A 17509-nucleotide genomic window follows, 5' to 3' on the forward strand; every position below is an offset into this window, starting at 1 on the left:
AGTAGAAGTACAAAAGTCCAAATTTAGGAAAAAAACTTGTAAGCAGAGAAAAGGGTTGATAGCAGTGGGAGGGATGGAGATGGCAAACGGCTGCACCAGCCCCAGCATCTGACTTCTGCTCCTTTTTGGATCACAAAGGCAATGTTGTGCTCAATCAGGTGCTTTACAAAATACTCTGGAGAGGGTATAGAATCCATCTGAGCCCTCAACAGCCTATGTTGAATATAGATACTGAATATGCATAGTTTTACTATTCAATTCTGCACATACTCAATCTCCAGAGTAGTTTGGTACCATGAAGTTGCAGAACTTGCTTGAGGGAAGTGATACCTTGTATATATGATATGAAGACTCCTGACACATTTATTCTCTGAAGAGTTTGAGGAAACACATAATTCAGCCCCAATACAAATACACTGCCGATAAACAGGCACAGTCTGTACCTGCCATGCTTCTCCACACACCTCTGTAAGACTGAAGACATGCTTTGTTTTTCATACACCACTCAAATGACTTTCTCAAATGTGCTGTCCAATTTCCTCCTGTGAGTACTGCATTTTCCCAGAAAACACAGTGGTTTGGGGTTTTTTTTTGCCATGACAAATACACACTGTGGAGTAGCTATATAAACAGGAATGGTAAGAAAATGGGACTAATGCAAGAACAGTGCTGGATAAATTTACCAGGATACAAGCAACAGAAAGCCCCAAGCCATGCACACTGAAATTCAGACAGGAAACTAAGTTACCAATCAGTTTCTTTTAAACAGAACGAATTGAAACAACCTACCATCTGTCATCTCACAGTAAAACTTGAAGTTACACTTTAAAACTCAAGGAAGTAAAAATTAATCCTAGCAAAGGTAGGCCTGAAATGATCAGTGAAAAATGCATGTTACTGCCTCCCTGCACTGCACATTATCTTGCCATCAGCAAACCTGAAATAAAACATCCCCATTTTGGATGAGAATAACTTCCTGAAATCAATTCACCGGTTGGGATCTTATGTACTGGCAAGGGGAAGAAGACATCTGCATCAAATCTCCAAGACTTGCTGCAAAAATTGTTATCCATAAATCAGATTTACATCTCTAACCCTCCCCCCAAAGTGCTGCATTTTTCCAGAGACCTGCTAAGCTCCTCAGTGGTATGGCCAGGACCTGTGGCTACTGGTCACCCGGCCTGCGCCTTGCAACCGTGCTCGCTGCCCAGAAGAATCTGTGCTTCCTGTGGCCTGGTGGCAGTGTTGTGTGTGCCACAGCCCTGGGGACACACGTGTCCTCACCCCAATCATGCCACAATATCTCCTGTTCATAGATCCATTCGCCATCACCTTGCTGGGTTCACCCCTGCCTGCACCAGCACTGCAGGAGACACAGATGCTGCTGCCACTAGCCACATCACTTGACAATGGCACCCTCTGCTCACCACCATTGTCCTCCTCTCCCTACTCCCCAATTTACAAGACACAAGGACAAACATCCATTAAACTCCACCATGGTGTGAGACCAGTCCAGGACTTAATGCAGGATTCAATGCATCAAAACTGCAAATGGATGTGGCCCAAGGACTGGAGCTGAGACACTGGGGACTCAGCTGGTAGGTTCTGCAGAGGGTTGCAGGTGGCTGCACATCAGCATGTCTTGAGATGCCTTCCCAGAAATTCACTACAACTGTGGCTCCAGATCCAGCTCCTCTGAACTCTCCTCACAAAGCGGTTTTGCCAAGGTTGGGACCTTGGCCAGAAAGTAGTTTCTTGGCCTTGGAACAGAGTAGTCGTGGTGATGTTACAAGTAAACCCATCTGAGACAAAGCTGCTGAATTTTCAGTCTCTTTCTGCCTCCTTACAAGGAAAGTACAAAAGCTTTAAATGCTTTTAGACTGGTTTTACACCATCAGGGTGCATTAGCATCAGACTCTGTTGCTGGACTTCACCATTGTGCTCCAAGGTGAACTGCAGGTCCAGTGTCACTTGGCACAAAGGCTTTTAAAACATCAGTAAAATCGCCTCTTTTTAGGAAGTACAGCACAGCATCATGCTCTCACTCAGCCTCTGGGCTGGATTTGAGGATTTTTAAGGTATTTTACATTGTAGAAAAGTATCTACTCCAGCACCTTGAGATTACAGACTACACATGTGGGTTATTTTGCTGTTCCGGCTGCATCCACCAGTTAAAGAAAATTAAAGGCAAGCACGATGCAGGCATACAGCCAAATACAGCTGTGTTACAAAAACAGTTACTTCCCCCAAGCAGAGTCATCTCAACTGCCTGCATAGGTCCCCAGCAGGACGGAACTTGTAACATTTGCATTAACTTTAGTAACTTCTCACAGCATATTATGTTTCTCCTGTCCAGCTGCATACCTGGCCATGGAAACGTGAATAACATTTTCCCTGCATGCTATTGCAAGCAGAAGGTCATTGAAAAAGGAAAAACTATTTTAGCTGAAGGTGTGTTGGGTCCTCAATGTGCCCAATTAACTACTAATTGTAGAAACAGGAGGAAAAAACCTCCAAAACCACTCATAAATTTTAACACACCATACTTAACCCCTCTCTGGCTTATGTCAGTTTGAAACTACTGCTGTGGAACCAAGTAGAAAAGGCTTATACGTACTGCAATCACATCGACCACTGCTGAAACTCAGTGACTTGCCATTTCTGTTTCACCTTCTATTTTAAAAGCACATTTTAACACAACATTTGGTATCTCTAGTCTGTGGTACAAGCGTGCAATCTTTCCTTTAGGGGACTCAGGCATCTATGCAATTGGAAATGCTTATACAACTTCTGCTAAGCGGTGAAACCCTCAAACAAGGCGCACCTGCAGTCTGCAGCACTTCTCAGCAAAGCACTGCTGCCACTTATAAAGCTGCAATGAGTTGTAACAGTGACTGGTGTCCTCATACCTCCTGGACTAATGCTGCCAATGTGAAGTGATGCAACAGCCTCTTAGAAAGCAGCTAAAGCAAGCTGTGAGAAGCTCAATAAACTCTATCAAGGGGGGTTTAAGTGCACAGAACAGGCTCCCTAACATGCCTCAAGCCATATAGGCTACCAGTTGGCAGCAAGCTCCCTGTCCTGGCTGCCTGGTGTAGTTTAGGGGGCACAGGTAGCAGCTGCAAGCCATGGGGAGCTGCTATCAGAGGCTCCTCCCACACGCCGAAAGCCCTGCCAGAGTAAAGCCCTGGGGTCACACCACTGCAGAGACCTACCACACACAGCCAAAGTGAGAATGGCTTTGGGTCTGCTTCAGCTGCATTACCACAGCACGAGGGAAACTCAGAGCCTCCCCGGACACACAGGAGGAGGTGTGGGGTGCTGTGGATGGGTGCCAGCACACAGAGCTATGTGCCCAGGACATGATGACCCACAGGAGGATGTGACAGCCACACGCTGCTCGCTGCAGGCAGAGCTTCTGCTGCATGAAAGCCGTAACCCCACGTGGACATCAAGCTGCTCCTGACATCTTGTTACAACACCAGCCAGTGTTCCCACCTCCAGCATTGCAGCTGCTGCAGTATTTTTTCATAGAAACCCAAATTTCAATCCACAAAGCATATACACACATGATGTGCTTGCATCGAGGACTTCTGCCCATCTCCATCTGCAGCTCCTCTCTCATTAACAAGCTCGGTTGGAAACACCCTGGCCAGGCACCAGCTTCAAAACAACACATCACTGGGCTGCACATCCTCAGCCCTACCAGACTGCACTTCCCAATCTGTGTAGATCCGGCACTTGCTTACAACCCTGCTACCAAAAGGGAAATCAGTCTTACCCTTGCAAAGTGAACTATGTCTTCAGGAATGAAACTACTATCAAACAGGATGAACCAAGACACAGGAGATCCTGTTTGCATGTTTATTTCCTTGACTACCACAACAACTCCAGAGCACATAAACGAGCCCTTTTTTTTTTTAAGAGCATAAGGAGCACTAAGCCAGCTGAACTGCAAGGGGATTTATATTTTAACTGTCTTGGGAGTCTTTCAAAATGACTGCTCATGGATCACTCTACAAGTCACAGATATTTTACAGAAAATTCAAATAAGTTCCTGTCCCAGAAAACTTTTGTTGTACCTGAAGCTGTGCTGGTTGCTGCACTGCTAACACTCACCTCCCTTAGCTGGGGACACTTGAGTGAGAATCTCCACTGCAACTTGCTTTGATGCCACCAGCAATGTCTCAACTAGCCAGAGCATCCAGTATCACCACAGATTAAATCCTGTTGATTTATTAGCACATGTACCCACAGCATGCAACAGCTCTCGGGGTGATTCTCATCTGCTCTGGAGCCAGTTTGAGTTTGGAGAAGAGAGTGTGGAAACGGAACCTGTCTCCAAGCAACGTGGCCTTACCTGAGCCTAGTATCAGGTGCCGAGATGCATCAGTTCCGCTGGAGTTGTCCTTTTCCCCCTGGGCATCTACCTGGCTGGAGCCAGTTGTCTCGGCTGCGGCCCCGCAGCTGCTTCAGCTCCCCAGCCAAACGTGCTCTGGGCTCAGGCTCACTGCCCCAGCCCAGCACAGCAGCTCTGCCCTCCACTCCTCGGGCACGGTGGAGCTTACCACGAGCCGTGGCAGGGCAGGCAAGGCACAGGGCAATGTGCACACAAGTGTTCTCTTCTCCTGGGCTCACTGCAAAAGAAATAAGATGCCGGTAAGTTTTCCAGCTCTGGCACAACAGAGGCATCATCCTTCAGCAGTGCAGGGGGCTGTGCACAGAGGGAAGGCAGATCCCAGCAGAGCAGGCAGCGAGGCAGTGTCTCAGGCTGGTGGGGAAGGAAAAGGCTGTAACGTGAGGGCACTCAACTGCACAAAGCAAACTACACTCGTCTGCACTGCAAGAAAACCTTTGGTGTGGGTTGTGCTCTGATTTTGTTGATACAGTGGGTTTTCAGGATGAGTTTCCTCCCTATTCAGCTCATAGCACCAGCCCAGCCCAGCACAGACCTGTGCTACCACAGAGAACTTGTGAGAGGGATTTTGCTTGGGGCTGGGCAGGAAACTAGCCCATGTGCCTCTAGCTGCATAACATCATCTTGTCTGAGGTGTTTATCCAGGGATGTTGAGCTGAGACACAACCCAGCATCTGGTTCACAGTGCAAGGCTGTGCTTTAGCCTGTTTTCTGGCCTGGTTGAGTGCTGGGGGATGGAGGGGCTTTCCATGCAGATGTCAGTGTCACACTTTCGCACCAGCCAACACATGCTACTGGCAACTTGGCAAGCAGAATATGGCCCCTGCCTAAGCCAAAGGCACATTGTTACACCCAATTTCAGACAACCAAAGAGCACACTACTGCTGAGAAGGGATGCAACAGGGGGTCTAAGCCATTCCTCCAGGACTTTGGTCAGGTTAAGGCCACATAACACAACATCACCAACATATATGGTGGAAGAGCTGGCACCCAAACAGCTAATGCAGTTAGTTCAAAGGACACCAGAGCCCAACACATAGCTATCATTTTCTAAAACCCAATTTTTCATTCTCACCTTAAGCAACCCAGAGAAGCAACACATTGGTTTCACAAGTATGAAATGAAGAAATCATCTCAAAGCACGATGCTTCTATCTGAAGCCAGCAAGCTCTGGAAGGGAGAAGCATACACTGATGCCTGGGAGAGGAAGCACAACCCACTTCCATCAGGAGTAGCCACACCACCTCTCCTCCCATCCCCCTCACAAGCAACTGTCAATAGACTTTTGTCCACATTTCCGGGCTGTCCTGAGTTGAATTTCTTTCCTGTCAGCCCTCCAGCACCTGAACACAACTCAGAGGTGACCACCTTTATTATCAAGCAACCTATAACAGAGATTACATTATATATATTTTTTCAATGAGTAGTCCATAATGTGACTCATGCACAATGTGCCACACTGCCAGTAAATAAAGCATCAGCCCTTTCCCCACCATCCCTCCTATGCCCCTTTATGTCCCACTCTCATTTTCACACAGCTTTTGGTGCTGTGCCTTGGTACTCAGGTTACAGTCACAAGGATGGAGATGTGAGAAGCAAAAGGGGTGATGAAGAGGTTTGCCCCCTTCCCTGTTTATGCTGGGTAAGCCCAGCCTTGGTGCTTCTGCAAAACTCAGCTCTTGGCTTTAGATGTAAGCCAAACCCGCCAAGTGAACAGCGAGTCTACAAGCAGTTCTTCATCAGCTTCTATTTTTAGATCTCATGGACAGCAAGAGAGCATGCAAAATTCTTTTTTAAGCTCTTTTTGACACAAACTCATCTTGTCCAGACAATACTAGCAAAAAAACCAACCAAACAAAAAGCAGCACAAAACCCTCAAGCTGCATGAATTGAATTTTTATTTTAAGAATTGTTATTAAAATTATTTCACATTGAAAAAAAGAGAAGTGGGGAATGTAAAAGTCCAAGTGATGCTTTGAGAACTAGAGACTAATTTTCTCTCTGGATTCCCTCCTTCCTCCATTCCAGTGTCTATAGAAAGGCCAAAAAAGCTGGGGATGGAGCAGGGAATAATAATTTAAAAATTTCCTTTTTTTTGGGTGATGTACTGAAGGAACCAGATGTTTCTGTTTGCTTGAGACTGGAAGAGCAGTTTACATTTCTTTAACCATAAGCTAAAGGAAGCTACAGTGATTGTCATTCTCCACTTGGAAACATATTCCTCTCAAAATACTGTATTTTATAATCTCCAGTCCGTGTAGCAACACTATGGGACATGCTACTCTTTCCTTTTACCATCATCACGGTCATTCTTGTCTCCAGCTAGCAATTCTGGGTAAGCAAAAAGCTCTTACTGCATGTCCTTTTGCTATTTAAAACTTTTGCTTTTTGGCTCTGTGGTCACAGACAGCTAGAGACCACCCACACCTCAGACATGCCTGAAGCAGTGGGGCAAGGACACGTGTTCTGGCTGATGCCTACGATGTCAGCCTGGGCACTGTGGAGCTAGTGATGGTTGCCAGCCAAAACCAGAGAAATAACGATGCAAAAATAAGCTATCATGCTGCCAGCAACCTGTGCTGTCCCTGGCACAAAGGGAGTGGTATCTTTTTAAAAATACAAATAGAGAAACAACAAATGTCCAGTTCTGGGCCCCTCAGTTCAAGGACAGGGAGATGCTGGAGAGAGTTCAGCACAGGGCCACCAAGATGATGGAGTGCAGCATCTCCCTTATGATGAAAGTCTGAGGGAGCTGGGGCTCTTTAGCTTGGAGGAGACTGAAGGGTGACCTCATTAACGTTTACAAACACATAAAGGGTGGGTGTCAGGAGGATGGAGCCAGGCTCTTCTCAATGATGTCCAGTGATAGGACAAGGTGCAATGGGTACAAGCTGGAACACAAGAGGTTCCAAAGAAACACAAGGAAAAATTTCTTCACTATGAGGGTGAGGGAGCACTGGAACAGGCTGCCCATGGTTTGTTGAGTCTCCTTCTCTGGAGACATTCAAGATCCAGCTGGACGAGTTCCTGTGTGACCTACTCTAGGAGGTCCTGCTCTGGCAGGGGAGTTGGACTAGATGATCTTTCAAGGTCCCTTCCAACCCTTAGGATTCTAGGAAATGTACCATTATATAAAGTCATCGGGACAGCTGATGAAATAAGTGGGAAGTTAAAAACCTACCAAGAAGAAGATGCAGCTTGTCTGGGGAAAACTTGCCCAAAATAATAATTGATGTGAATGATTTATAAGTTAGTGATGCAGGACCTGAGTTAAACTGAGATCTATGCTGACCATACAAGTCTTGCACCACTTGCATGAGCCCCTGGCTGCACCTCATTTTTAGGAGAAGAGGCAGCTGAAGCCATTAGGCTGACCCTGACCCAGAGCAATGCCCATCCCCTAGGAAAGGATGCCTTTTCAATGAGATTCTCCAAGTACTACCCTCATTCCTTCAATTCACTACAATGGGTTTAACCAGCTCACACTGTCTCACGATACAGAGCTCCATGCAGACAATTATTTGCGTTTGGCAGGCTCTGCAGTGGACACTCCCAGACCATTCTGCTGGCAGTACCTTGGACTTGTATAACCTTCAAACAATGTCTCTAGACACTAGTGGGCGAGCCGTTGTTAACTACTTTTCCTCTACCAAAGCCCCACACAAGCATGTCCAGTAATAGAAAACTTCAGAGAAACAAGAAATATCCAATCCAACACAGGAAAGTACGGAGAAAACGTGTCCCAGTGCTCGTTTACAGCCATGAACCATATTATGTGGGACAGCAGCAGGAGATGCAAAATTTTTAAGGAGTATGAAAGCAATCTTTTTTTAATTACAATATAACCTTTCCCTTCCTTTTTGCTTGTTGATAACTCCTAAAATTACCCCAACTGAATTGCCACAGGAATTTTGGCTTTTTTTTTTTGGTCCAAAAGCAACATTTTATATAAACAAGAAAATGTAACAGTTGTGCTCCCTATGAAGAAATTCTTCAAACAAGAAGTCCTCCTCTCTTCCCTTCCTGGAAAACATGTTTATAAAACTCCAACCAGAGGTGAAGACTCAAGGCAGATACAACACTTCTGCTTACAGAACAGCAATGGCTGTGTAGGACACACTGTTAACAGCACCTCAGAAGTCAATATAAAAATAACTCGAGGGTTCTTGGTTTTTTTTAAATAGTGTTTAAATAAACACATGTAGTTGGTCATGGTTCCAAAATGCATCTTAAAATTCATGATGCATTTGGCTGTTGCCACTTTCCTGTGGCTGATGTCCAAAGTGCTCAGCCAGGACAGCTGGCATCACCAGTGTCAGCTTGTAACCCTCTGCTGGGGAGATGGCAGAGTGCTGCCACGCTTCGTGGCATCTACCGCCTCGTACAGCATCCCCAGGCCACCTCAAACCAGCATCAGCCAGAAATTCAGCTTTGACAACTCAGCACCTTCCCCATCCATGGCTTGGAAATCTCCTGTGATGATCACAACATTGGGAGGAGGAGAGAATTCAACTTGGTTTCTGGGGGCAGAAGGCCATGCCCAGGCACATCATCTGGCTCATCCCTCCTCTTACCCCACGAGGGACTCAAAGGCAGTTAGGTAGCACAGCAAGGGGCCTGAGCCAGCCCCAGCTCTGTGGGGCACAAGAAGAGCCCTGAGCAGGTCTGGTGTGGACCTGAACCCATTGGTGTCACCACAGAGCCCAATACCCATGGGGATGTACAATCAAGTGAGCCAGGTGACATGGTGACAAGTGACATCAAACCAGATGTCATCTTTCCACTTCTAGTTTTTTGGAGGCATGCAGGTAGCACCTTTGATTAAATACCATTTGACAAAGCAAGAGAAGGAACTTCAGGAAAGACAGTGCTCAAAACTGCAGTGGATCTATTCCCTAAAATTTCTGTTTTGCACGTCCTTGGCACTTCCAATGTGTGTAATGGAACAGCAGGGGAGGAGGGATAAGAGCAAGTCAAAGTCTATTCATTGTCCGAGAAGGGTTTTTCCAGTGAAAGCTGGAGCTTGCACAGGGAAGGTGACAGTATGTACGGAGGAACTAAATTACAAAACCAGTTCTCAGACGAGATAAAAAGGAGAGAGAGGAGTTTAAGTAGGTGAGGCCCGTGGCAGTGATATAAAGACAAGCATTTGGTATGAGAGACTCGGGAAAGGTGGTCCGTAAGAGCAGCAGCAGATGCTGTTCTTCCCAGGAAACAATGAACATAACTCAAGTATCCCCTGTGTTTCAAGATGTAGTCTTGCTTAGCTGAAGACATGATCAGCTAAAGGGAAAAAAAAAAGAAGATAATTTGAACTTGAAAGATGCATTTATTTTAAAAATGCTTTCACATTCACTCAACCAAGCAACAACTACACAGTTAACTTAAAACATGTTCGCTTCAAACAGTTCACTCACAAACATAAAATGCCAGTTAATTGCTACAAAAGATTTTTGCAGGATGATTCCCTCAGCAGCTTGGGAAATGGGAATCATCCTGTTCCAAGATCAAAATCTGGGAGAGCTGAATCCTGCTGAAGTGCAGCTGAACTCTGTGCTGTGCAAGAAGGCTTGGAAAGAGACGTTGTCAATAAATAAGCATCTGAGGGCAGGAGAGGGTGTTTTGATAGAAAAGGCACACAGAAATAACTTTTTTTTCCTAAAGAGTAGAGCCAACACAAAGAATGAGATCCATGCTCCAGTTAAAGCAAACCTGCAGGCCTTCAGATAAGACCTCAAAACAGAACAGAAACCGCAGAGAAGTACATTTTATTTTTTACAAAGCATCAAGTCCTTCAGCAGAAAGGCTTTTTCCAGAGGGCAGAAATCAGAGATGGTTTACTTTTTATCATCACCATTACTGGTGCAGAGAGGAGCCTCTGTGATCCCACCCCTTCATTTAAACCACAGTTGCTACAGTCTCATCGTGGCTGAGTACAAATCAAGGAGTTCACCTTCCTTGCTCCCATTTTCCCTGCCAGTTGAGACCTGGATTCCTATGTTGGCTCACTGGTCGCCGTGGTTCCTCCAGACCTATGCACAACTGCAGCAAAGCAAAGGCAGTGGTTACCACTGCTTCAGACAGTCCAGCCTCTCCTTATGGACATCTCCCTACTGGATTCTCTCCCAGGACCCACTACCGGAGGGCAAGCACTAAATCTCTTTCACAGCAGCAAAGCCTGTGCTGTGCTACAGCTTTTATGTGCTTCTCCCACTTCCTTCCATTGACAGAAAACAAAAGCTTGCACTGTTGCTCACCATTATCAGGAAAAAAATGCTTTCCTAGATTGTTTCTATCCCTCTTGCTTTGGAAGGGTTTTCAGTAGAATTACAGGCTCAGGCCCAAGGAAAAGCAGCAGGAAGTGACTTGGGACAGAGGCGCTTCAGAGCCCAGCTGGCCAATGCAGCCCAGTCCTGCCCTTCTCATCGCTCCTGGGGACCACATGCTCCAGCATCTCACAGGAGACGATGCTCCAGCTGTGTGCTGGAAGAGGGACTGGCTCTACATTACTGCCCTGGCTTTAAGTGCCTGCCTCTGCTTTCTGGCTGCAGACCACCTCCAGAAGGTACTACCTGCTCTAAGTATCTGTTGTATCATACTCTGTGTATCATAATTTGAATATCTGCTGTTTCTCTCTTCTCACTTCTGTGCTTCCTTCCTGACAGATCCCTTATCACATTTCACCCCAAAATCACACAGATGAAACCTCCACTCTTTCTGATGCTGGTTTTTTATTCAGTGACCAAAGGAAACTCTCTTGTACCAGACACTAAACTCATGGTGCTCCTGCCAGTGAGCGATGCAGAATTAAACGAGTGTCACATGAAAACCCAGTGCCAAGCTTACAGTTCCCAAAAAAGCACTGAATGCGTGCACACGCTCTGTCACTTCATTTTTTTTTTGTTTTTTTTTAAGTAACCACAGTATCAAGTGTCAGGTCCTAAAAAACAAGAAGGGCACCAAAAGTTCAAGTGTTACTCAGGATATGAAACGCTCAGCCACCACAGTCCAAGCTGACATCTTGCAGACTCCTAACCGAAATCTGCCCACGCCAGCTGCTGCCAAGCCCAGCAGCTTTCACACGCCCCTGTCAGTTCCCTGCCATGAAAGCACTACCCAGACAGCCACTACAGATCCCAAAACCAATGCAAGGAAGAAGATGGGCTGGTAGACAATGTGCTCCTACAAGAGCTCAGCACCAGCCCTGCACTACCTGAAAGCTCCCAGGGGGTCTCATCCAGAAGAGGAAAGCTCAGGTCTTAACTCTAGCAGTTGGTCTGGCATGAGGCTCTAGTGAAGCCTGAAAAGACTTTGAAATAAGTCTCAAAGTAAGTAAGTAAATTCTTAGTCCAAGAACACAGGAGGGGAAAAAAAAAGACCCACTTTGGCAAATTTCTGATGTTAAATGATCCATAACCTCTCCTAGGCAAGATCCTCTTTACTGTGGGGCTTGCAAGCACCTCCATACCCCAGCAGCCCCACTCTCCCCCAGCTGCAGCTGCAGGATGTGGGCTCGGCGTTTCAGGGAGCAGCAACCCTTTTTCTTTTCTGACTCAAGGCCGGGCCAGTGATCATGTGTGGTGTCAACACCTTCAGCAGGCTGGGCTGGTGGTTCTGACACTGCTTGTGGCCATTAAAAAGGCACTGCAGCATGAAAGGACTTGTTGGCATGCAAAACAGTCTCAAGTCCAGAGAATGCTTCCTTCATTTCATTGATTGCTAATTAGCAGAAATTAAAGTCAATTAGCGAGAAAAAAGAATATATATAGACAAGTAAATAACCACTTAAATACCTTCCTTGTCTCTTTCCCAGGCTCAGTCTAAGCCAGACACCTCTCCAGCCTCATCGCTGGGTTCAGCTTTCCCGATACCCACCACGATGCAGCAGCACACCACAAAGGCAGCACCTCTTGCCTGTCTTTTCTCCTGCCTGCATTCAACGGCGTGTGCTTATTACTCACACTCAGCTTAACGGCTTTCCTCCCCCAACAGTGTCAGAGGCAAGCATGGAGAAACACCCAATTGCGCACTTTGGAAACACCCAACTTTCACTTTGGGAAGCCCAACCAGCTCTGCTGGTAACTACCAAGAGACAGATGAGCATCAGCAGCCCACCCTGAAAATGCTTCCTGCTTTTTATATCACCACTCTTTGAGTAGTTTTTTCATGGACACTTTAATGTGGACATCAGGCAAGGAGATGTCAGCAGCCTGTGGACTGATGAAGATGGACTTCGTGTTTTACACAAGAGTTTGTTGGCCTTCTTATTGTTTCAGAGACACCATTTGCAGGTAAGTCCCAAGTATATCCAGACAGACTGCCACAGTTAAACCACTATACAAAAAATTGAAATTGAAGCTGCCATTGCCTATGCCTGTCCTCCCATGGGATTCCTGAACTATGGTACCTCCATCATATAATTCCTTTATCCGATCTCCAAGTTTTCATCTTCTAACTTTATAAACTTATTGGGCCAATCCAGTTTCTTGACCTCATTCCCAACTGCTTTTTACAAGCTGATAGTGGCAATATTGAGATTGCTGTAGCTGAGGGAAAAGCTAAAGCACAAGCCACTCCTTTGACCTAGGAAAGGTCCCTCACGAGATGCACCCAACTCTGACATCCCATCCTCTTAGGCACCAAAATCCACTAGGAAACAGATTTCAAAACTTCTCCTGCCTGTGGACTGCTCCTCCCCGCAGTAACAGGCCTTTGGCTAAAAAAGCTTCTGGAACTGGAAAAACTTCAAGTGTTAGAGAAATTTATTAAGAGAGGGTCATAAAAGAAAAACAACTTGAGAATAGCTGCAGCTAAAAATACCCGATCCCCACGCCCCTTATTTAGAGAAAATGTTATCAGATGTCGCTTCCCAATGCCAAAACCATGTTTGTTCGTATTTTAATTAAGCTGGTATTTTGAACACGATTTTCTTGCCAGGCAAGACCTTGAGAAAAGATCTTGCTTGCTGCCTCAAAGATCCCACTTTTCTGTGACATCTGATAGTAAGATACTGTCTGAAACTGGCACCTGCAAATCTGTATTTTCTTCTAGCACTACCATACTTTGAAGAAGAAGTTTCTCAAGGGAAGTATTTTGGGCACCAATACCAAGTTGCAGAGTGTTTGTCCAATAGGAACTTATTTTTACTTTTTAATACTTCAGAGTATCAAGGTAGAGAAGGTGGGAGGGAGGCAAGGTCAACAAGCGGAGCAGCAGCGCAGAGCAAGCATCAGTGCATGGCTGGAAACTACCACTCCTCTGACCCAAATCCTAGGTAGTACTGGAAAAACTGTCATTATGGACAGACTGAATTGGTTAGTCAGTCTGCCTCCCAAAATACTCCCAGCTCTAAAGGGTGTACAACTCCTAGCGAACAGCAAAATAGCCATGGTGTACAGCAATCTGATGGCTTCCATCAACAGTCGGATGAACAGAGTACAGAGAGCCAAACAAATGCCCCCTAGCAGAGAGTTTTGTATCTTTTCATTGATTAAATATTAGGCTCTGGTTTATTGATCACATAGAAAAATACCCAAGAGTTACTGCAGACAGGTCAGGAAATGCCTGTGCTAACATCATTTTAACAAACTGAGCACATAAAAGGGGAATGTTAACACACCACAGCATGCTTTTTCCTCCAAAGATGTAAATGAAATACCGGGATAACTTCTCCAGAAGGCCCAGAAACCTTGTCCAGGTCACACTCTTTATCTTCTAACCCTTAACAACTACATCTCTTTCTTCCATTCAATACTTTAAAAAAAACCAAACAAAACAACACAAACAAAAATAATTTTGCTAGTTCATTACTTTGGTGGCCAGCTCTTCCCCTGCTGTCCCTCCCAGCTGACCCCTTTCCTCCACCGTAAAACAAGCATCCATATCTCCTAAGTGCCCACTCCCCCTGCTCTCTGCCTGTCCACGCAGCTATTCGTACCTTCAGTTCACCTTCTCCCCTGTCAAAGTTACCTGAAGATGGCCAATGCAAAATTTAGTAGCATCTAATACTAAGTGTGCAAGTCTCTTTGAGAAGTCAGGGTAAACACCCACCAAAAAGCACTTTGAAGGACTGACCTGAAAGCAGTGAGAAGGAAGACAATCTGTCAAGAAGTTTGCTAAAAGTGATGCCCTAGTCTGCTGGGGACCTCCCCAGAGGAGGATTGAGGTTGTTTTGAAGGACAGCCACTGAGCAGGGCCACAGAGACGCACTGGGAAAGAGGCAGGGCTCGGCTTCATGGCCACCACCTCCCTCTGTCTGCTCAGCCCAGAGGAACTTGGGAGACGTGCCCATATGATGTCATCACTGGGTTGGCGTCTAAATAAAGGAAGCTTTTTATAGAATTTCCCACTGACAAACTTAATCTGGTAAACCCCAATAGCCAAGACTTTGTCAAGCAGAAGGGAAGGAAAAGGGAAAACAATAACCACCCCACTGCCAGACTCTGGACAGGTGGGCAGCATCTCTGGTAAGAAACTGAAACAAACCCAAATTTACTCCCTAATACCTGCACATTGGACAAAAAGCACAGGTAAGAGTAGCACATAATGTAAGGGAGATGTGTTTTTATGCCAACTGTTCCATGGAAGCACAGTCTATTCCTGCACTAGGGTAGAGAAGACAAGCATGAAGACCAGGAGAGAGAATAGACAGAGAAAAACTTTGTTTAAAGAGAGTGAAATAAAACGTACTTCCATATCAGAGAGGTTTTCCAGCTTCATATTATTCATGTGGCAACTAGTGTGCTTCCTGAAAGCAAATTGGGGGTTCCTGCATATTCAAGAAAACTCTTGGCTGCAAACACCTTAAGCTCGAATCATCAGCAAGCAGCACTTGCTCAAAGTTCTCAAAAACAGTGACAAAAGCAAAAACTATCCAGCAAGTCTGTGGAGTTCATGCATGTCTGTGTGTCACCCTCTTCTTCATAACTCTTCATCACTTCCACAGTGCTGCAGAGTGGTTCCCCTTCCTCCCTCTGCTCCTCACTAGGCATCCACATAGAAAGCAGTTGCAATAGTTTCAGTGACTCATGCTGCAGCAATGTGGGTGGGAACTGCTCCCATGCCCAGCTTCTAAGGACACAGCCTTTTATGGTGTTTTTAGAGTAGAAGCTGTTGTCGTTTGTAGCACTTTGCCTTTGTCTTGCAGAAGCCTCAGAGAAAAGAGTTCAAGCTAACTCCCCCCCCCCCCCCATCGCCGGGGCAACAGAATGAAGCCGGCTCAGGTGATGAGCAAGCCAACCCATGCTCCCTGGATTTCCTCACCCATCCACACCACTGTTGCTCAGGGACGTCACCTGCTCAGCACAGCAGCACATTGCAGACTCTCCCATCCATGCTGTGGATCGCTGGGTGGCTTCATTGCCCCCCAGTTTCAGAACCAGATGTACAGCTGTTCTGTGGACACCTTAACCACTGCAGCCCAACTTCCTAAGGAGTCGTTCCCTGTGCCTGAGTCATACCCTGCGGCAAGACATCCAACAAACCTCTTGGTGGTGAGGAGCCACCAGATATACTGTTTCTGCCCTTGATGGGCTGCCAGAGTCACATCTGTCTTCCCTGAGGGCAAGCTGTTAACTTAGGACTGCAACTCTTCAGCAAGCAGAAAATTAACTTCCACTCTGTAAAAACTTAGCTGAAACAGGGCAAGAGGTCATTAGAGAAAAGCAGGCAGGGGTGTTGCACCAAAACCAGGTTAAAAGCACCAGGGAAAAACGCAGAGGCAGAAAAGCCTCTCTCCAGGCCTGCGGACCACAGCACGTGCAACTCAGTAATGAAGCAGACTCAGCCATGCTCATTAAAAGCTGAGGGTCACATGTGAGAGTAAGAGTATCCCAAATATTACCCTGTAGGGCTTGAAACAGGACTGTCAAAGGTGCAGCAGATTGCTTTACAGGACAGTTCTTTGCTCTTCTTTGCATCTGAAGCTCTAGAAGAAAAGGGCATAGAAGTTTCTGCATCCTCAGTCACAACTCCAAACAGTCGTTGGTTTTAGTCCTTTTGCAGCTGCTAAATTCAAGAAGAAATTAAATTACAATCTGCACACACCTAAAACATCCATGAGAAAAGCTATCAGGATGAAGGAAAGACCACCTTTCCTTTGCTCCTCCTGATGCAAAGCCACTGACAAAGGTATTTTCTTATTCCTTCTGAAATCCCAGTGAGCTCCAAAAGGAGTCAGCTTACCAGTCAGGACAGACTGTCCCAACAGACAGACCTCACCAAGTAAGAAGATTCAGTGGGAAGCTGCTCCAGAGTAACTTCTTAGGTATGAGACACAGCAGAGGTGAAATTTGGGGGAGGTCTTTGTCAGCAAGCACTACACAGCCCACAACAGACCTTGGAAACAAGCCAACAGGAGCGTATCACTGCAACAAAAAACCCTCCATCTCTAATGCAAGCTAAAAATCTATTCAATGCATTGCCCTTGGCACAGCAACCTCCAGCATTTGCTAAACGAGATGTGTCACTCTGGGGAGAGGACAGCCAGAGCTCCCCAGATAGTCCAAGATGGGATCTATTTTCCAGGTTTAGGAGCTCTTCCTGCTATTAGATAACAGATTGAGATAACAGAACTAAAGTTTAAAAAAAATTCACGTGAAAGGCTCCATCCTGTTCAAAGGCACACAATGAATTTCCTGAAGTCTGGCCCTAAAGACCACACCACTACACCCGATTACTATCCCACCTTACTCCAAGTCCTGCAGAGCCAGCCTGGTCATATGAAAGCAAAATGAGCTCTGCCTTGCCTCTTCTCTTGTTGAGCTACTAGCTACACACAGCAATGGCTTTGAAAGAGGCAGGGTCGGTTATTTAATTTTCATTATCCTTTATGTGGAACAGAATTAACAAATTTGATTTAAAAAAATCATTAAGAAAAATCACCTGAACACAACGACCAGCCTAAAGCTCTGACGGACATTCAAGCTTGAACTCAGGTCTACACCTCCCACGCCAGCCAGACCTCTCTGTATGAAGCCTTTAACTAGTAAAAACTGCCATTTGTACCCCTGGGAAAGCCAGGGCAAGGAAGGAATGCCACTTTGCCCCAACACACTCAACTCCAAGGCTGCTGCAGGTGCCTTGGTGTTGCTC

General features: G+C 46.0%; 1 protein-coding gene across 4 annotated transcripts in view; it reads right to left on the minus strand.

Annotated features, from left to right (window-relative positions):
- Positions 1-17509, minus strand: part of LOC104563247 (USP6 N-terminal-like protein) — an 81457-nt gene that overhangs the window by 29950 nt on the left and 33998 nt on the right. For 2 of the 4 annotated variants that reach the window (XM_061999499.1, XM_061999498.1), the window contains exon 3: positions 4361-4637. The gene's annotated coding sequence lies outside the window, so the exon portion shown is untranslated. Of the gene's footprint in view, positions 1-4360; positions 4638-5492; positions 5588-16259; positions 16424-17509 lie in introns of all 4 variants that reach the window. The other 2 variants (XM_061999501.1, XM_061999500.1) reach the window with 2 other exon arrangements.

Source organism: Colius striatus, chromosome 7, assembly GCF_028858725.1.
Source record: "Colius striatus isolate bColStr4 chromosome 7, bColStr4.1.hap1, whole genome shotgun sequence".
NCBI lineage: Eukaryota > Metazoa > Chordata > Aves > Coliiformes > Coliidae > Colius > Colius striatus.